The sequence below is a fragment of the Hemiscyllium ocellatum genome, chromosome 33 (assembly GCF_020745735.1).
Source record: "Hemiscyllium ocellatum isolate sHemOce1 chromosome 33, sHemOce1.pat.X.cur, whole genome shotgun sequence".
Taxonomy (NCBI): Eukaryota; Metazoa; Chordata; class Chondrichthyes; order Orectolobiformes; family Hemiscylliidae; genus Hemiscyllium; species Hemiscyllium ocellatum.
This window is the reverse complement of record NC_083433.1, coordinates 7228073-7250013: the sequence shown is the minus strand read 5'-3', so window position 1 is coordinate 7250013 and position 21941 is coordinate 7228073. Positions and strand designations below refer to the sequence as shown.

Here is a 21941-nt window from a genome sequence, read left to right as displayed (position 1 = left end):
TCCGACTCTGTCCATTCACTGTCCATTCACTGTCCGTTCACTGTCCGTTCACTGTCCGTTCACTGTCGGTTTACTGTCCGTTATTGTCCATTTACTGTCTGACACTGTCCCTTACTGTCTGTTACTGTCCCTTACTGTCTGTTACTGTCCGTTACTGTTCGTTCACTGTCCGTTATTGTCCGTTTACTGTCCGACTCTGTCCGTTACTGTCCGTTACTGTCCAACACTGTCTGTTACTTCCGTTTACTGTCCGTTACTGTCCGTTCACTGTCCATTCACTGTCCGTTACTGTCCATTCACTGTCCGTTTACTGTCCATTCACTGTCCGTTACTGTCCATTCACTGTCCGTTTACTGTCCGACACTGTCCGTTACTGTCTGTTATTGTCCTTCACTGTCCGTTTACTGTCCGTTCACTGTCCGTTTACTGACCATTATTGTCCGTTTACTGTCCGTTATTGTCAGTTATTGTCCGTACACTGTCCGACACTGTCCGTTATTGTCCGTTATTGTCCGTTACTGTCCGTTAACTGTCCGTTTACAGTCCGTTATTGTCCGTTATCTGTCCGACACTGTCCGTTTACTGTCCGTTATCTGTCCGACACTGTCCGACCCTGTCCATTTACTGTCCGTTATTGTCCGTTATCTGTCCATTTACTGTCCGTTATCTGTTCGACACTGTCCGACCCTGTCGGTTTACTGTCCGTTTACAGTCCGTTACTGTCCGTTACTGTCCGACACTGTCCGTTTGCTGTCCGACACTGTCCGTTATTGTCCGGCACTGTCCGTTTACTGTCCGCTAACTGTCCGCTAACTGTCCGTTTTCTGTCCGTTATTGTCCGTTATCTGTCCGACTCTGTCCGACACTGTCCGACCCTGTCCGTTTACTGTCCATTTACTGTCCGTTATTGTCCGTTATCTGCCCGACACTGTCCGTTATCTGTCCGACCCTGTCCGTTATTGTCCGTTATCTGTCCGTTATCTGTCCGACCCTGTCGGTTTACTGTCCGTTTACAGTCCGTTACTGTCTGACTCTGTCCGTTACTGTCCAACACTGTCTGTTACTGTCCGTTATGTCCATTCACTCTCCGTTCACTGTCCGTTCACTGTCCATTCACTGTCCATTCACTGTCCGTTTACTGTCTGTTATTGTCCGTTTACTGTTGGATACTGTCTGTTATTGTCCATTACTGTCCGTTCACTGTCCGTTCACTGTCCGTTTACTGTCCGACACTGTCCGTTTACTATCCGACACTGTTCGTTATTGTCCGTTATCTGTCCGACCCTGTCCGTTTACTGTGCGTTCACTGTCCGACTCTGTCCGTTACTGTCCGACACTGTCCGTTACTGTCCGACACTGTCCGTTTACTGTCTGACACTGTCCGTTTACTGTCCGTCACTGTCCGACCCTGTCCGTTTACAGTCCATTACTGTCCGACTCAGTCCGTTATTGTCTGACACTGTCCGTTTACTGTCCGACACTGTCCGTTTACTGTCCGTCACTGTCCGACACTGTCCGTTTACTGTCCGACACTGTCCGTTTACTGTCCGATACTGTCCATTCACTGTCCGACACTGTCCGTTTACTGTCCGACACTGTCCGTCATTGTCCGTTTACTGTCCGACACTGTCCGTTTACTGTCCGATACTGTCCATTCACTGTCCGACACTGTCCGTTTACTGTCTGACACTGTCTGTCATTGTCCGTTTACTGTCCGTCACTGTCCGACACTGTCCGTTACTGTCCATCACAGTCCGTTTACTGTCCAACACTGTCCGTTTACTGTCCGTCACTGTCCGTTCACTGTCCGACACTGTCCGTAATTGTCCACTTACTGTCCGTCACTGTCCATCACTGTCCGTTATTGTCCGTTTACTGTCCGTTATTGTCCGTTATTGTCCGTTTACTGTCAGACACTGTCCGTCACTGTCTATTATTGTCCGTTTACTGTCCGTTATTGTCCGTCACTGTCCGTCACTGTCCAACTCTGTCCAACTCTGTCCAACTCTGTCCGACACTGTCCACTTACAGTCCGTTATTGTCCGTTACTGTCCGTTACTGTCCGACACTGTCCGACACTGCCCGTTATTGTCCGACACTGCCCGTTATTGTCCGACACTTCCCGTTATTGTCCGACACTGCCCGTTTACTGTCCGACACTGTCCTTTATTTTCCGTTTACTGTCTCACACTGTCCTTTACTGTCCGTTACTGTCCATTTACTGTCAGACACTGTCCGTCACTGTCTATTATTGTCCGTTATTGTCCGTTTACTGTCTGTTTACTGTCCGACGCTGTCCAACACTGTCCGACACTGTCCGTTATTGTCCGTTATCTGTCCGACCCTGTCGGTTTACTGTCCGTTTACAGTCCGTTACTGTCCGACTCTGTCCGTTAGTGTCCGTTACTGTCCGTTTACTGTCCGTTACTGTCTGTTCACTGTCCGTTCACTGTCCGTTACTGTCCTTTCACTGTCCGTTATTGTCCGTTATCTGTCCGACACTGTCCGTTTACAGTCAGACACTGTCCGTTATTGTCTGTTATTGTCCGTTATTATCCATTACTGTCCTTTCACTGTCCGTTATTGTCCGTTATCTGTCCGACACTGTCCGTTTACAGTCAGACACTGTCCGTTATTGTCCGTTATTATCCGTTACTGTCCGACTCTGTCCGTTATTGTCCGTTTACTGTCCGTTTACTGTCCGTTATTGTCCGTTTACTGTCCAACACTGTCCGACACTGTCCGTTTACTATCCGACACTGTTCGTTATTGTCCGTTATCTGTCCGACCCTGTCCGTTTACTGTGCGTTCACTGTCCGACTCTGTCCGTTACTGTCCGACACTGTCCGACACTGTCCGTTATCTGTCCGACACTGTCCGTTTCCTGTCCGTTTACTGTCCGACCCTGTCCGTTTACTGTGCATTCACTGTCCGACTCTGTCCGTTACTGTCCAACACTGTCCGTTATTGTCTGTTATCTGTCCGACACTGTCCGCTTACAGTCCGTTATTGTCCGTTATTGTCCGTTACTGTCCGACACTGTCCGACACTGCCCGTTATTGTCCGACACTGCCCGTTATTGTCCGACACTGTCCATTTACTGTCCGACACTGTCCATCATTGTCCGTTTACTGTCTCACACTGTCCTTTACTGTCCGTTATTGTCCATTTACTGTCAGACACTGTCCGTCACTGTCTATTATTGTCCGTTATTGTCCGTTTACTGTCCATTTACTGTCTGTTTACTGTCCATTTACTGTCTGTTTACTGTCCGTTTACTGTCCGACGCTGTCTGACACTGTCCGTTATTGTCCATTATCTGTCCGACCCTGTCGGTTTACTGTCCGTTTACAGTCCGTTAATGTCCGACTCTGTCCGTTACTGTCCGACTCTGTCCGTTACTGTCCGTTTACTGTCCGTTACTGTCTGTTCACTGTCCGTTCACTATCCGTTACTGTCCTTTCACTGTCCGTTATTGTCCGTTATCTGTCCGACACTGTCCGTTTACAGTCAGACACTGTCCGTTATTGTCCGTTATTATCCGTTACTGTCCGACTCTGTCCGTTACTGTCCAACACTGTCCGTTATTGTCCGTTTACTGTCCGTTTACTGTCCGTTTACTGTCCGTTATGTCCGTTCACTGTCGGTTTACTGTCTGTTATTGTCTGTTTACTGTCCGTTCACTGTCCGTTATTGTCTGTTTACTGTCTGACACTGTCCGACACTGTCCGTTTACTATCCGACACTGTTCGTTATTGTCCGTTATCTGTCCGACCCTGTCCGTTTACTGTGCGTTCACTGTCCGACTCTGTCCGTTACTGTCCGACACTGTCCGTTATTGTCCGTTATCTGTCCGACACTGTCCGTTTCCTGTCCGTTATTGTCCGTTATCTGTCCAACCCTGTCCGTTTACTGTGCGTTCACTGTCCGACTCTGTCCGTTACTGTCCGACACTGTCCGTTATTGTCCGTTATTGTCCGTTATCTGTCCGACACTGTCCGTTTACTGTCCGTTATTGTCCGTTATCTGTCCAACCCTGTCCGTTTACTGTGCGTTCACTGTCCGACTCTGTCCGTTACTGTCCGACACTGTCCGTTATTGTCCGTTATCTGTCCGACACTGTCCATTTACTGTCCGTTATTGTCCGTTACTGTCCGTCACTGTCCGTTTACTGTCCGTTTACTGTCCGTTTACTGTCCGACACTGTCCGTTATTGTCCGTTTACTGTCCGACACTGTCCGTTACTGTCCATTCACTGTCCTTTCACTGTCCGTTATTGTCCGTACACTGTCCGACACTGTCCGTTATTGTCCGTTACTGTCCGTTAACTGTCCGTTTACAGTCCGTCATTGTCCGTTATCTGTCCGACACTGTCCGACCCTGTCCATTTACTGTCCGTTATTGTCCGTTATCTGTCCATTTACTGTCCGTTATCTGTCCGACACTGTCCGACCCTGTCGGTTTACTGTCTGTTTACAGTCCGTTACTGTCCGTTACTGTCCGTTACTGTCCGACACTGTCCGTTACTGTCCGTTATTGTCCGGCACTGTCCGTTTACTGTCCGACACTGTCCGACCCTGTCCGCTAACTGTCCGTTTTCTGTCCGTTATTGTCCGTTATCTGTCCAACCCTGTCTGTTTACTGTGCGTTCACTGTCCGACTCTGTCCGTTACTGTCCGACACTGTCCGTTATTGTCCGTTATCTGTCCGACACTGTCCGTTTACTGTCCGTTATTGTCCGTTATTGTCCGTTACTGTCTGTTTACTGTCCATTTACTGTCCGTTTACTGTCTGTTTACTGTCCGTCACTGTCCGTCATTGTCTGTTACTGTCCATTTACTGTCCGCTTACTGTCCGTTTACTGTCCGTCACTGTCCGATTTTGTCCGTTATCTGTCCATCCCTGTCCGTTTACTGTCCGACACTGTCCATTTACTGTCCGTTATTGTCCGGCACTGTCCGTTTACTATCCGACACTGTCCATTTACTGTGCGTTGACTGTCGGACTCTGTCCGTTTACTGTCCAACACTGTCCGACCCTGTCTGCTAACTGTCCGTTTACTGTCCGTTATTGTCCGTTATCTGTCCGACACTGTCCGACCCTGTCCGTTTACTGTCCATTTACTGTCCGTTATTGTCCGTTATCTGTCCGTTTACTGTCCGTTATCTGTCCGACCCTGTCGGTTTACTGTCCGTTTACAGTCCGTTACTGTCCGACTCTGTCCGACTCTGTCCGTTACTGTCCGACTCTGTCCGTTACTGTCCAACACTGTCCGTTCACTGTCCGTTTACTGTCCGTTTACTGTCCGTTTACTGTCCGTTCACTGTCCGTTATTGTCCGTTATTGTCCGTTATCTGTCTGACACTGTCCGTTTACAGTCCAACACTGTCCGTTATTGTCCATTTACTGTCCATTTACTGTCCGTTTACTGTCCGACTCTGTCCATTCACTGTCCATTCACTGTCCGTTCACTGTCCGTTCACTGTCGGTTTACTGTCCGTTATTGTCCATTTACTGTCTGACACTGTCCCTTACTGTCCGTTACTGTCCCTTACCGTCTGTTACTGTCCGTTACTGTTCGTTCACTGTCCGTTATTGTCCGTTTACTGTCCGACTCTGTCCGTTACTGTCCGTTACTGTCCAACACTGTCTGTTACTTCCGTTTACTGTCCGTTACTGTCCATTCACTGTCCATTCACTGTCCATTTACTGTCCGTTTACTGTCCGTTTACTGTCCGACACTGTCCGTTACTGTCCATTCACTGTCCTTTCACTGTCCATTATTGTCCGTTATTGTCCGTTACTGTCCGTTAACTGTCCGTTTACAGTCCGTCATTGTCCGTTATCTGTCCGACACTGTCCGACCCTGTCCATTTACTGTCCGTTATTGTCCGTTATCTGTCCATTTACTGTCCGTTATCTGTCCGACACTGTCCAACCCTGTCGGTTTACTGTCTGTTTACTGTCCGTTACTGTCCGACACTGTCCGTTACTGTCCGTTATCTGTCCGACACTGTCGGTTTACTGTCCGTTTACTGTCCGTTTACTGTCCGACACTGTCCGTTACTGTCCATTCACTGTCCTTTCACTGTCCGTTATTGTCCGTTATCTGTCCGACACTGTCCGTTTACTGTCCGTTACTGTCAGTCACTGTCAGTTACTGTCCGTTTACTGTCCGACTCTGTCCGTTACTGTCCAACACTGTCCGTTCACTGTCCGTTCACTGTCCGTTATTGTCCGTTTCCTGTCCGACACTGTCCGTTCACTGTCCGTTCACTGTCCATTACTGTCCGTTCACTGTCCGTTCACTGTCCGTTCACTGTCCGTTTACTGACCATTATTGTCCGTTTACTGTCCGTTATTGTCAGTTATTGTCCGTACACTGTCCGACACTGTCCGTTATTGTCCGTTAACTGTCCGTTTACAGTCCGTTATCTGTCCGACACTGTCCGACCCTGTCCATTTACTGTCCGTTATTGTCCGTTATCTGTCCATTTACTGTCCGTTATCTGTCCGACACTGTCCGACCCTGTCGGTTTACTGTCTGTTTACAGTCCGTTACTGTCCGTTACTGTCCGACACTGTCCGTTACTGTCCGTTATTGTCCGGCACTGTCCGTTTACTGTCCGACCCTGTCCGCTAACTGTCCGTTTTCTGTCCGTTATTGTCCGTTATCTGTCCGACACTGTCCGTTATCTGTCCGACACTGTCCGACCCTGTCCGTTTACTGTCCATTTACTGTCCGTTATTGTCCGTTATCTGTCCGACACTGTCCGTTATCTGTCCGACCCTGTCCGTTTACTGTCCATTTACTGTCCGTTATCTGTCCGACCTTGTCGGTTTACTGTCCGTTTACTGTCCGTTACTGTCCAACACTGTCTGTTACTGTCCATTATGTCCATTCACTGTCCATTCACTGTCTGTTCACTGTCCGTTTACTGTCTGTTATTGTCCGTTTACTGTCGGATACTGTCTGTTATTGTCCATTACTGTCCGTTCACAGTCCGTTCACTGTCCGTTCACTGTCCGTTATCTGTCCGACACTGTCCGTTTACTGTCCGTTATTGTCCGTTTACTGTCCGTTATTGTCTGTTTACTGTCCGTTCACTGTCCGACACTGTCCGTTTACTGTCCGTTATTGTCCGTTTACTGTCCGTTATTGTCTGTTTACTGTCCGACACTGTCCGTTTACTATCCGACACTGTTCGTTATTGTCCGTTATCTGTCCGACCCTGTCCGTTTACTGTGCGTTCACTGTCTGACTCTGTCCGTTACTGTCCGACACTGTCTGTCATTGTCCGTTTACTGTCCGTCACTGTCTGACACTGTCCATTTACTGTCCGTCACTGTCCGTTACTGTCCGACACTGTCCGTTATTGTCCGACACTGTCCGTTTACTGTCCGTTTACTGTCTGACACTGTCCGTTTACTGTCCGTCACTGTCCGTCACTGTCCGACCCTGTCGGTTTATTGTCCGTTTACAGTCCATTACTGTCCGACTCAGTCCGTTATTGTCTGACACTGTCCGTTTACTGTCCGACACTGTCCGTCATTGTCCGTTTACTGTCCGTCACTGTCCGACACTGTCCGTTTACTGTCCGACACTGTCCGTTTACTGTCCGACACTGTCTGTTTACTGTCCGATACTGTCCATTCACTGTCCGACACTGTCCGTTTACTGTCCGACACTGTCCGTCATTGTCCGTTTACTGTCCGACACTGTCCGTTTACTGTCCGATACTGTCCATTCACTGTCCGACACTGTCCGTTTACTGTCTGACACTGTCTGTCATTGTCCGTTTACTGTCCGTCACTGTCCGACACTGTCCGTTACTGTCCATCACAGTCCGTTTACTGTCCGACACTGTCCGTTCACTGTCCGATAATGTCCATTCACTGTCCGACACTGTCCGTTTACTGTCCGACACTGTCTGTCATTGTCCGTTTACTGTCCGTCACTGTCCGACACTGTCCGTTACTGTCCATCACAGTCCGTTTACTGTCCGACACTGTCCGTTTACTGTCCGTCACTGTCCGTTCACTGTCCGACACTGTCCGTAATTGTCCATTTACTGTCCGTCACTGTCCATCACTTTCCGTTATTGTCTGTTTACTGTCCGTTATTGTCCGTTCACTGTCCGTTTACTGTCCGTCACTGTCTGTTCACTGTCCGACACTGTCCGTTATTGTCCGTTTACTGTCAGACACTGTCCGTCACTGTCTATTATTGTCCGTTTACTGTCCGTCACTGTCTGTCTCTGTCCGACACTGTCCGCTTACAGTCCGTTATTGTCCGTTATTGTCCGTTACTGTCCGTTACTGTCCGACACTGTCCGACACTGCCCGTTATTGTCCGACACTGCCCGTTATTGTCCGACACTGCCCGTTATTGTCCGACACTGTCCGTTTACTGTCCGACACTGTCCATCATTGTCCGTTTACTGTCCGTTTACTGTCCGACACAGTCCTTTATTTTCCGTTTACTGTCTCACACTGTCCTTTACTGTCCGTTATTGTCCATTTACTGTCAGACACTGTCCGTCACTGTCTATTATTGTCCGTTATTGTCCGTTTACTGTCCATTTACTGTCTGTTTACTGTCCGACGCTGTCCGACACTGTCCGTTATTGTCCGTTATCTGTCCGACCCTGTCGGTTTACTGTCCGTTTACAGTCCGTTACTGTCCGACTCTGTCCGTTACTGTCCGTTACTGTCCGTTTACTGTCCGTTACTGTCTGTTCACTGTCCGTTCACTGTCCGTTACTGTCCTTTCACTGTCCGTTATTGTCCGTTATCAGTCCGACACTGTCCGTTTACAGTCAGACACTGTCCGTTATTGTCTGTTATTGTCCGTTACTGTCCGTTACTGTCCGACTCTGTCCGTTACTGTCCAACACTGTCCGTTATTGTCCGTTTACTGTCCGTTTACTGTCCGTTCACTGTCGGTTTACTGTCCGTTATTGTCCGTTTACTGTCCAACACTGTCCGACACTGTCCGTTTACTATCCGACACTGTTCGTTATTGTCGTTATCTGTCCGACCCTGTCCGTTTACTGTGCGTTCACTGTCCGACTCTGTCCGTTACTGTCCGACACTGTCCGTTATTGTCCGTTATCTGTCCGACACTGTCCGTTTACTGTTCGTTTACTGTCCGTTATTGTCCGTTATCTGTCCAACCCTGTCCGTTTACTGTGCGTTCACTGTCCGACTCTGACCGTTACTGTCCGACACTGTCCGTCATTGTCTGTTACTGTCCATTTACTGTCCGCTTACTGTCCGCTTACTGTCCGTTTACTGTCCATTCACTGTCCATTCACTGTCCGATTTTGTCCGTTATCTGTCCATCCCTGTCCGTTTACTGTCCGACACTGTCCATTTACTGTGCGTTGACTGTCGGACTCTGTCCGTTTACTGTCCAACACTGTCCAACCCTGTCCGCTAACTGTCCGTTATTGTCCGTTATCTGTCCGACCCTGTCCGTTTACTGTCCATTTACTGTCCATTATTGTCCGTTATCTGTCCGTTTACTGTCCGTTATCTGTCCGACCCTGTCGGTTTACTGTCCGTTTACAGTCCGTTACTGTCCAACTCTGTCCGTTTACAGTCCGTTACTGTCCGACTCTGTCCGTTACTGTCCAACACTGTCCGTTCACTGTCCGTTCACTGTCCGTTCACTGTCCGTTTACTGTCCGTTTACTGTCCGTTCACTGTCCTTTCACTGTCCGTTATTGTCCGTTATCTGTCTGACACTGTCCGTTTACAGTCAGACACTGTCCGTTATTGTCCATTTACTGTCCATTTACTGTCCGTTTACTGTCCGACTCTGTCCGTTCACTGTCGGTTTACTGTCCGTTATTGTCCATTTACTGTCTGACACTGTCCCTTACTGTCCCTTACTGTCTGTTACTGTCCGTTACTGTTCGTTCACTGTCCGTTATTGTCCGTTTACTGTCCGACTCTGTCCGTTACTGTCCGTTACTGTCCAACACTGTCTGTTACTTCCGTTTACTGTCCGTTACTGTCCGTTCACTGTCCGTTCACTGTCCATTCACTGTCCGTTTACTGTCCTTCACTGTCCGTCACTGTCCGTTACTGTCCAACTCTGTCCGACACTGTCCGCTTACAGTCCGTTATTGTCCGTTACTGTCCGACACTGTCCGTTATTGTCCGACACTGCCCGTTATTGTCCGACACTGTCCGTTTACTGTCCGACACTGTCCATCATTGTCCGTTTACTGTCCGTTTACTGTCCGACACTGTCCTTTATTTTCCGTTTACTGTCTCACACTGTCCTTTACTGTCCGTTATTGTCCGTTTACTGTCCATTTACTGTCTGTTTACTGTCCGACGCTGTCCGACACTGTCCGTTATTGTCCGTTATCTGTCCGACCCTGTCGGTTTACTGTCCGTTACTGTCCGACTCTGTCCATTACTGTCCGTTACTGTCCGTTACTGTCCGTTTACTGTCCGTTACTGTCTGTTCACTGTCCGTTCACTGTCCGTTACTGTCCTTTCACTGTCCGTTATTGTCCGTTATCTGTCCGACACTGTCCGTTTACAGTCAGACACTGTCCGTTATTGTCTGTTATTGTCCGTTACTGTCCGACTCTGTCCGTTACTGTCCAACACTGTCCGTTATTGTCCGTTTACTGTCCGTTCACTGTCGGTTTACTGTCCGTTATTGTCCGTTTACAGTCCAACACTGTCCGACACTGTCCGTTTACTATCCGACACTGTTCGTTATTGTCGTTATCTGTCCGACCCTGTCCGTTTACTGTGCGTTCACTGTCCGACTCTGTCCGTTACTGTCCGACACTGTCCGTTATCTGTCCGACACTGTCCGTTTACTGTCCGTTATTGTCCGTTATCTGTCCAACCCTGTCCGTTTACTGTGCGTTCACTGTCCGACTCTGTCCGTTACTGTCCGACACTGTTCGTTATTGTCCGTTACTGTCTGTTTACTGTCCATTTACTGTCCGTTTACTGTCTGTTTACTGTCCGTCATTGTCTGTTACTGTCCATTTACTGTCCGCTTACTGTCCGTTTACTGTCCATTCACTGTCCGTTATTGTCCGTTATTGTCCGTTATTGTCCGTTATCTGTCCGACACTGTCCGTTTACTGTACGTTTACTGTCCGTTATCTGTCCGACACTGTCCGTTTACTGTCCGTTATTGTCCGTTATCTGTCCAACCCTGTCCGTTTACTGTGCGTTCACTGTCCGACTCTGTCCGTTACTGTCCGACACTGTCCGTTATCTGTCCGACACTGTCCGTTTACTGTCCGTTTACTGTCCGTCACTGTCCGTCATTGTCTGTTACTGTCCATTTACTGTCCGCTTACTGTCCGTTTACTGTCCATTCACTGTCCGTTATTGTCCGTTATTGTCCGTTATCTGTCCGACACTGTCCGTTTACTGTCCGTTTACTGTCCGTTACTGTCAGTCACTGTCAGTTACTGTCCGTTTACTGTCCGACTCTGTCCGTTACTGTCCAACACTGTCCGTTCACTGTCCGTTATTGTCCGTTTCCTGTCCGACACTGTCCGTTCACTGTCCATTACTGTCCGTTCACTGTCCGTTCACTGTCCGTTTACTGACCATTATTGTCCGTTTACTGTCCGTTATTGTCAGTTATTGTCCGTACACTGTCCGACACTGTCCGTTACTGTCCGTTAACTGTCCGTTTACAGTCCGTCATTGTCCGTTATCTGTCCGACACTGTCCGACCCTGTCCATTTACTGTCCGTTATTGTCCGTTATCTGTCCATTTACTGTCCGTTATCTGTCCGACACTGTCCGACCCTGTCGGTTTACTGTCTGTTTACAGTCCGTTACTGTCCGTTACTGTCCGACACTGTCCGTTACTGTCCGTTATTGTCCGGCACTGTCCGTTTACTGTCCGACCCTGTCCGCTAACTGTCCGTTTTCTGTCCGTTATTGTCCGTTATCTGTCCGACACTGTCCGTTTCCTGTCCGTTATTGTCCGTTATCTGTCCAACCCTGTCCGTTTACTGTGAGTTCACTGTCCGACTCTGTCCGTTACTGTCCGACACTGTCCGTTATCTGTCCGACACTGTCCGTTTACTGTCCGTTTACTGTCCGTTATTGTCCGTTACTGTCTGTTTACTGTCCGTTTACTGTCCGTTTACTGTCTGTTTACTGTCCGTCACTGTCCATTCACTGTCCATTCACTGTCCGATTTTGTCCGTTATCTGTCCATCCCTGTCCGTTTACTATCCGACACTGTCCATTTACTGTGCGTTGACTGTCGGACTCTGTCCGTTTACTGTCCGACCCTGTCCGCTAACTGTCCGTTTACTGTCCGTTATTGTCCGTTATCTGTCCGACACTGTCCGACCCTGTCCGTTTACTGTCCATTTATCTGTCCGACACTGTCCGACCCTGTCCATTTACTGTCCGTTATTGTCCGTTATCTGTCCGTTTACTGTCCGTTATCTGTCCGACACTGTCCGACCCTGTCGGTTTACTGTCCGTTTACAGTCCGTTACTGTCCGACACTGTCCGAAACTGTCCGTTACTGTCCGTTTACTGTCCGTTTACTGTCCGTTACTGTCCGTTCACTGTCCGTTATTGTCCATTATATGTCTGACACTGTCCGTTTACTGTCCGTTATTGTCCGTTTACTGTCCGACATTGTCCATTACTGTCCATTCACTGTCCATTCACTGTCCGTTCACTGTCCGTACACTGTCCGACACTGTCCGTTCACTGTCCGTTTACTGTCCGTTAGTGTCCGTTCACTGTCCGTTATTGTCCATTATCTGTCCGACACTGTCCGTTTACAGTCAGACACTGTCCGTTATTGTCCGTTATTATCTGTTATTGTCCATTACTGTCCGTTACTGTCCGACCAAGTCCGTTACTGTCCAACACTGTCCATTATTGTCCGTTATTGTCCGTTACTGTCCACTCACTGTCCGTTCACTGTTGGTTTACTGTCCGTTATTGTCCATTTACTGTCCGACCCTGTCCGCTAACTGTCCGTTTACTGTCCGTTATTGTCCGTTATCTGTCCGACACTGTCCGACCCTGTCCGTTTACTGTCCATTTACTGTCCGTTATTGTCCGTTATCTGTCCGTTTACTGTCCGTTATCTGTCCGACCCTGTCGGTTTACTGTCCGTTTACAGTCCGTTAATGTCCGACTCTGTCCGTTACTGTCCAACACTGTCCGTTCACTGTCCGTTCACTGTCCGTTTACTGTCCGTTCACTGTCCTTTCACTGTCCGTTATTGTCCGTTATCTGTCTGACACTGTCCGTTTACAGTCAGACACTGTCCGTTATTGTCCGACTCTGTCCGACTCTGTCCGTTACTGTCCAACACTGTCCGTTATTGTCCATTTACTGTCCGTTTACTGTCCGACTCTGTCCGTTCACTGTCGGTTTACTGTCCATTATTGTCCATTTACTGTCTGACACTGTCCCTTACTGTCCCTTACTGTCTGTTACTGTCCGTTACTGTTCGTTCACTGTCCGTTATTGTCCGTTTACTGTCCGACTCTGTCCGTTACTGTCCAACACTGTCCAACACTGTCTGTTACTTCCGTTTACTGTCCGTTACTGTCCATTCACTGTCCATTCACTGTCCATTTACTGTCCGACACTGTCCGTTACTGTCTGTTATTGTCCTTCACTGTCCGTTCACTGTCCGTTATTGTCCGTTTACTGTCCGACTCTGTCCGTTACTGTCCAACACTGTCCATTCACTCTCCGTTCACTGTCCGTTCACTGTCCGTTTACTGTCTGTTATTGTCCATCACTGTCCGTTCACTGTCCGTTATCTGTCCGACACTGTCCGTTTACTGTCCGTTTACTGTCCGACTCTGTCCGTTTACTGTCCGTTACTGTCCGACACTGTCCGTTACTGTCCATTCACTGTCCTTTCACTGTCCGTTATTGTCCGTTATTGTCCGTTATCTGTCCGACACTGTCCGTTTACTGTCCGTTTACTGTCAGTCACTGTCAGTTACTGTCCGTTTACTGTCCGACTCTGTCCGTTACTGTCCAACACTGTCCGTTATTGTCCGTTCACTGTCCGTTCACTGTCCTTTTACTGACCATTATTGTCCGTTTACTGTCCGTTATTGTCAGTTATTGTCCGTACACTGTCCGTACACTGTCCGACACTGTCCGTTATTGTCCGTTATCTGTCCGACACTGTCCGTTTACTGTCCGTTATCTGTCCGACACTGTCCGACCCTGTCCATTTACTGTCCGTTATTGTCCGTTTTCTGTCCGTTATTGTCCGTTATCTGTCCGTTTACTGTCCGTTATCTGTCCGACACTGTCCGACCCTGTCGGTTACTGTCCGTTTACTGTCCGTTTACTGTCCGACACTGTCCGTTACTGTCCGTTTACTGTCCGTTCACTGTCCGACACTGTCCGTTATTGTCTGTTTACTGTCAGACACTGTCCGTCACTGTCTATTATTGTCCGTTTACTGTCCGTCACTGTCCGTTACTGTCCAACTCTGTCCGACACTGTCCGCTTACAGTCCGTTATTGTCTGTTACTGTCCGTTACTGTCCGACACTGTCCGACACTGTCCGACACTGCCCATTATTGTCCGACACTGCCCGTTATTGTCCGACACTGTCCGTTTACTGTCCGACACTGTCCATCATTGTCCGTTTACTGTCCGTTTACTGTCCGACACTGTCCTTTATTTTCCGTTTACTGTCTCACACTGTCCTTTACTGTCCGTTATTGTCCATTTACTGTCAGACACTGTCCGTCACTGTCTATTATTGTCCGTTATTGTCCGTTTACTGTCCATTTACTGTCTGTTTACTGTCCGACGCTGTCCGACACTGTCCGTTATTGTCCGTTATCTGTCCGACCGTCGGTTTACTGTCCGTTTACAGTCCGTTACTGTCCGTTTACAGTCCGTTACTGTCCGTTTACTGTCCGTTACTGTCTGTTCACTGTCCGTTCACTGTCCGTTACTGTCCTTTCACTGTCCATTATTGTCCGTTATCTGTCCGACACTGTCCATTTACAGTCAGACACTGTCCGTTATTGTCCGTTATTGTCCGTTATTATCCGTTACTGTCCGTTACTGTCCGACTCTGTCCGACTCTGTCCGTTACTGTCCAACACTGTCCGTTTACTGTCCGTTTACTGTCCGTTTACTGTCCGTTCACTGTCGGTTTACTGTCTGTTATTGTCCGGTTACTGTCTGTTACTGTCCGTTTACTGTCCGTTCACTGTCCGTTATTGTCCGTTTACTGTCCAACACTGTCCGACACTGTCCGTTTACTATCCGACACTGTTCGTTATTGTCCGTTATCTGTCCGACTCTGTCCGTTACTGTCCGACACTGTCCGTTATTGTCCGTTATCTGTCCGACACTGTCCGTTTCCTGTCCGTTTACTGTCCGTTATTGTCCGTTATCTGTCCAACCCTGTCCGTTTACTGTGCGTTCACTGTCCGACTCTGTCCGTTACTGTCCGACACTGTCTGTTATCTGTCCGACACTGTCCGTTTACTGTCCGTTATCTGTCCGTTATTGTCCGTTATTGTCCGTTACTGTCTGTTTACTGTCCATTTACTGTCCGTTTACTGTCTGTTTACTGTCCGTCACTGTCCGTCATTGTCTGTTACTGTCCATTTACTGTCCATTTACTGTCCGCTTACTGTCCGTTTACTGTCCATTCACTGTCCATTCACTGTCCATTCACTGTCCGATTTTGTCCGTTATCTGTCCATCCCTGTCCGTTTACTGTCCGACACTGTCCATTTACTGTCCGTTATTGTCCGGCACTGTCCGTTTACTATCCGACACTGTCCATTTACTGTGCGTTGACTGTCGGACTCTGTCCGTTTACTGTCCAACACTGTCCGACCCTGTCCGCTATCTGTCCGTTTACTGTCCGTTATTGTCCGTTATCTGTCCGACCCTGTCCGTTTACTGTCCATTTACTGTCCGTTATTGTCCGTTATTGTCCGTTATCTGTCCGTTTACTGTCCGTTATCTGTCCGACCCTGTCGGTTTACTGTCCGTTTACAGTCCGTTACTGTCCGACTCTGTCCGTTACTGTCCAACACTGTCCGTTATTGTCCGTTCACTGTCCTTTCACTGTCCGTTATTGTCCGTTATCTGTCTGACACTGTCCGTTTACAGTCAGACACTGTCCGTTATTGTCCGACTCTGTCCGACTCTGTCCGTTACTGTCCAACACTGTCCGTTATTGTCCATTTACTGTCCGTTTACTGTCCGACTCTGTCCATTCACTGTCGGTTTACTGTCCGTTATTGTCCATTTACTGTCTGACACTGTCCCTTACTGTCCCTTACTGTCCCTTACTGTCTGTTACTGTCCGTTACTGTTCGTTCACTGTCCGTTATTGTCCGTTTACTGTGCGACTCTGTCCGTTACTGTCCAACACTGTCTGTTACTTCCGCTTACTGTCCGTTACTGTCCATTCACTGTCCGTTCACTGTCCGTTCACTGTCCGTTCACTGTCCATTCACTGTCCGTTTACTGTCCGACACTGTCCGTTACTGTCTGTTATTGTCCTTCACTGTCCGTTCACTGTCCGTTCACTGTCCGTTCACTGTCCGTTTACTGTCCGTTATTGTCCGTTTACTGTCCGACTCTGTCCGTTACTGTCCGTTACTGTCCAACACTGTCTGTTACTGTCCGTTTACTGTCCGTTCACTGTCCGTTCACTGTCCGTTCACGGTCCGTTCACTGTCCGTTTACTGTCCGACACTGTCTGTTATTGTCCATCACTGTCCGTTCACTGTCCGTTATCTGTCCGACACTGTCCATTTACTGTCCATTTACTGTCCGACACTGTCCGTTACTGTCCATTCACTGTCCTTTCACTGTCCGTTATTGTCCGTTATCTGTCCGACACTGTCCGTTTACTGTCCGTTACTGTCCGTTTACTGTCCGTTACTGTCAGTCACTGTCAGTTACTGTCCGTTTACTGTCCGACTCTGTCCGTTACTGTCCAACACTGTCCGTTTCCTGTCCGTTCACTGTCCGTTATTGTCCGTTCACTGTCCGTTCACTGTCCGTACACTGTCCGACACTGTCCGTTATTGTCCGTTATCTGTCCGACACTGTCCGTTTACTGTCCGTTATCTGTCCGACACTGTCCGACCCTGTCCATTTACTGTCCGTTATTGTCCGTTTTCTGTCCGTTATTGTCCGTTATCTGTCCGTTTACTGTCCGTTATCTGTCCGACACTGTCCGACCCTGTCGGTTTACTGTCCGTTTACAGTCCATTACTGTCCGTTACTGTCCGACACTGTCCGTTTACTGTCCGACCCTGTCCGCTAACTGTCCGTTTTCTGTTCGTTATTGTCCGTTATCTGTCCGACACTGTCCGTTATCTGTCCGATACTGTCCGACCCTGTCCGTTTACTGTCCATTTACTGTCTGTTATTGTCCGTTATCTGTCCGACACTGTCCGTTATCTGTCCGACCCTGTCCGTTTACTGTCCATTTTCTGTCCGTTATCTGTCCGACCCTGTCGGTTTACTGTCGGTTTACTGTCCGTTTACAGTCCGTTACTGTCCGACTCTGTCCGTTACTGTCCAACACTGTCTGTTACTGTCCGTTATGTCCGTTCACTGTCCGTTCACTGTCCGTTATTGTCTGTTTACTGTCCGTTCACTGTCCGTTATTGTCCGTTCACTGTCCGTTCACTGTCCGTTATTGTCTGTTTACTGTCCGACACTGTCCGTTTACTATCCGACGCTGTTCGTTATTGTCCGTTATCTGTCTGACCCTGTCCGTTTACTGTGCGTCCACTGTCCGACTCTGTCCGTTACTGTCCGACACTGTCCGTTATTGTCCGTTATCTGTCCGACACTGTCCGTTTACTGTCCGTTTACTGTCCGTTCACTGTCCATTTACTGTCCGTTTACTGTCCAACACTGTCCGTTATTGTCCGGCACTGTCCGTTTACTGTCCGTTTACTGTCCATTTACTGTCCGTTATTGTCCGGCACTGTCCGTTTACTATCCGACACTGTCCATTTACTGTGCGTTCACTGTCCGACTCTGTCCGTTTACTGTCCAACACTGTCCGACCCTGTCCGTTTACTGTCCATTTACTGTCCGTTATTGTCCGTTATCTGTCCGTTTACTGTCCGTTATCTGTCCGACCCTGTCCGTTTACTGTCCATTTACTGTCCGTTATTGTCCGTTATCTGTCCGTTTACTGTCCGTTATCTGTCCGACCCTGTCCGTTTACAGTCCGTTACTGTCCGACTCTGTCCGTTATTGTCTGACACTGTCCGTTTACTGTCCGACACTGTCCGTCATTGTCCGTTTACTGTCCGTCACTGTCCGTTTACTGTCCGACACTGTCCGTTTACTGTCCGATACTGTCCATTCACTGTCCGACACTGTCCGACCCTGTCGGTTTCCTGTCCGTTTACAGTCCGTTACTGTCCGACTCTGTCCGTTATTGTCTGACACTGTCCGTTTACTGTCCGACACTGTCTGTCATTGTCCGTTTACTGTCCGTCACTGTCCGACACTGTCTGTTACTGTCCATCACAGTCCGTTTACTGTCCGACACTGTCCGTCACTGTCCGTTCACTGTCCGACACTGTCCGTAATTGTCCGTTTACTGTCCGTAATTGTCCGTTTACTGTCCGTTATTGTCCGTTCACTGTCCGACACTGTCCGTTTACTGTCCGTCACTGTCCGTTCACTGTCCGACACTGTCCGTTATTGTCCGTTTACTGTCAGACACTGTCCGTCACTGTCTATTATTGTCCGTTTACTGTCCGTTATTGTCCGTCACTGTCCGTTATTGTCCGTCACTGTCCGACTCTGTCCGACACTGTCCGCTTACAGTCCGTTATTGTCCGTTACTGTCCGACACTGCCCGTTATTGTCCGACACAGCCCGTTATTGTCCGACACTGTCCGTTTACTGTCCGACACTGTCCATCATTGTCCGTTTACTGTCCGTTTACTGTCTGACACTGTCCTTTATTTTCCATTTACTGTCTCACACTGTCCTTTACTGTCCGTTATTGTCCATTTACTGTCAGACACTGTCCGTCACTGTCTATTATTGTCCGTTATTGTCTGTTACTGTCCGACACGGCCCGTTATTGTCCGTCACTGTCCGACACTGTCTGCTTACAGTCCGTTATTGTCCGTTACTGTCCGACACTGCCCGTTATTGTCCGACACAGCCCGTTATTGTCCGACACTGTCCGTTTACTGTCCGACACTGTCCATCATTGTCCGTTTACTGTCCGTTTACTGTCTGACACTGTCCTTTATTTTCCATTTACTGTCTCACACTGTCCTTTACTGTCCGTTATTGTCCATTTACTGTCAGACACTGTCCGTCACTGTCTATTATTGTCCGTTATTGTCTGTTACTGTCCGACACGGCCCGTTATTGTCCGACACTGTCCGTTTACTGTCCAACACTGTCCATCATTGTCCATTTACTGTCCGTTACTGTCCGTTTACTGTCCGACACTGTCCCTTATTTTCCGTTTACTGTCCCACACTGTCCGTTATTGTCCGACACTGTCCGTTATTGTCCGTTATCTGTCCGACCCTGTCGGTTTACTGTCCGTTTACAGTCCATTACTGTCCGACTCTGTCCGTTAGTGTCCGTTACTGTCCGTTTACTGTCCGTTTACTGTCTGTTTACTGTCCGTTCACTGTCCTTTCACTGTCCGTTATTGTCCGTTATCTGTCCGACCCTGTCCGTTTACTGTGCGTTCACTGTTCGACTCTGTCCGTTACTGTCCGACACTGTCCATTATTGTCTGTTATCTGTCCAACACTGTCCGTTTACTGTCCGTTTACTGTCCGTTATTGTCCGTTACTGTCCGTTTACTGTCCGTTTACTGTCCGTCACTGTCCGTCACTGTCCGTTACTGTCCATTTACTGTCCGCTTACTGTCCGTTTACTGTCCATTCACTGTCCATTCACTGTCCGATTTTGTCCGTTATCTGTCCATCCCTGTCCGTTTACTATCCGACACTGTCCATTTACTGTGCGTTGACTGTCGGACTCTGTCCGTTTACTGTCCAACACTGTCCGACCCTGTCCGCTAACTGTCCGTTTACTGTCCGTTATTGTCCGTTATCTGTCCGACACTGTCCGTTATCTGTCCAACACTGTCCGACCCTGTCCGCTAACTGTCCGCTAACTGTCCGTTTACTGTCCGACACTGTCCGACCCTGTCCGTTTACTGTCCATTTACTGTCCGTTATTGTCCGTTATCTGTCCGACCCTGTCGGTTTACTGTCCGTTTACAGTCCGTTACTGTCCGACTCTGTCCGTTACTGTCCAACACTGTCCGTTTACTGTCCGTTCACTGTCCGTTCACTGTCCGTTATTGTCCGTTATCTGTCCGACACTGTCCGTTTACAGTCAGACGCTGTCTGTTATTGTCCGTTATTGTCCGACACTGTCCGTTATTGTCCATTTACTGTCCATTTACTGTCCGTTTACTGTCCGACTCTGTCCATTCACTGTCCGTTCACTGTCGGTTTACTGTCCGTTATTGTCCATTTACTGTCTGACACTGTCCCTTACTGTCCCTTACTGTCTGTTACTGTCCCTTACTGTTCGTTCACTGTCCGTTATTGTCCATTTACTGTCTGACACTGTCCCTTACTGTCTGTTACTGTCCCTTACTGTTCGTTCACTGTCCGTTATTGTCCGTTTACTGTCCGACTCTGTCCGTTACTGTCCAACACTGTCTGTTACTTCCGTTTACTGTCCGTTACTGTCCATTCACTGTCCGTTCACTCTCCGTTCACTCTCCGTTCACTCTCCGTTCACTGTCCGTTCACTGTCCGTTTACTGTCCGACACTGTCCGTTACTGTCTGTTATTGTCCTTCACTGTCCGTTCACTGTCCGTTATCTGTCCGACACTGTCCGTTCACTGTCCGTTCACTGTCCGTTTATTGTCCGTTTACTGTCCGATACTGTCTGTTATTGTCCATTACTGTCCGTTCACTGTCCGTTTTTGTCCGTTATTGTCCGTTTACTGTCCGACTCTGCCCGTTACTGTCCAACACTGTCCATTCACTCTCCGTTCACTGTCCGTTCACTGTCCGTTCACTGTCCGACACTGTCCGTTACTGTTTGTTATTGTCCATCACTGTCCGTTCACTGTCCGTTATCTGTCCGACACTGTCCGTTTACTGTCCGTTTACTGTCCGACTCTGTCCGTTTACTGTCCATTTACTGTCCGACACTGTCCATTACTGTCCATTCACTGTCCATTCACTGTCCTTTCACTGTCCGTTATTGTCCGTTATTGTCCGTTACTGTCCGACTCTGTCCGTTCACTGTCCGTTCACTGTCCTTTCACTGTCCATTATTGTCCGTTATTGTCCGTTTACTGTCCGTTTACTGTCCGTTACTATCAGTCACTGTCAGTCACTGTCCGTTTACTGTCCGACACTGTCTGTTCACTGTCCATTACTGTCCATTCACTGTCCTTCACTGTCCGTTTACTGTCCTTTTACTGACCATTATTGTCCGTTTACTGTCCGTTATTGTCAGTTATTGTCCGTACACTGTCCGACACTGTCCGTTATCTGTCCGTTCACTGTCCGACACTGTCCGTTATTGTCCGTTACTGTCCGTTAACTGTCCGTTAACTGTCCATTTACAGTCCGTTATTGTCCGTTATCTGTCCGACACTGTTCGTTTACTGTCCGTTATCTGTCCGACACTGTCCGACCCTGTCCATTTACTGTCCGTTATTGTCCGTTATCTGTCCGTTTACTGTCCGTTATCTGTCCGACCCTGTCGGTTTACTGTCCGTTTACTGTCCGTTACTGTCCAACACTGTCCAACACTGTCCGTTACTGTCCGTTTACTGTCCGACACTGTCCATTTACTGTCCGTTTACTGTCCGACACTGTCCATTACTGTCCATTCACTGTCCTTTCACTGTCCGTTATTGTCC

The 21941-nt window shown here is 48.4% G+C and overlaps 1 protein-coding gene across 2 annotated transcripts in view; it reads left to right on the top strand.

Annotated features, from left to right (window-relative positions):
- The window catches only part of LOC132831395 (neurotrophin-4-like), a 103015-nt gene that overhangs the window by 40072 nt on the left and 41002 nt on the right, over nucleotides 1-21941 (top strand). The gene's annotated exons all lie outside the window — the stretch shown is intronic.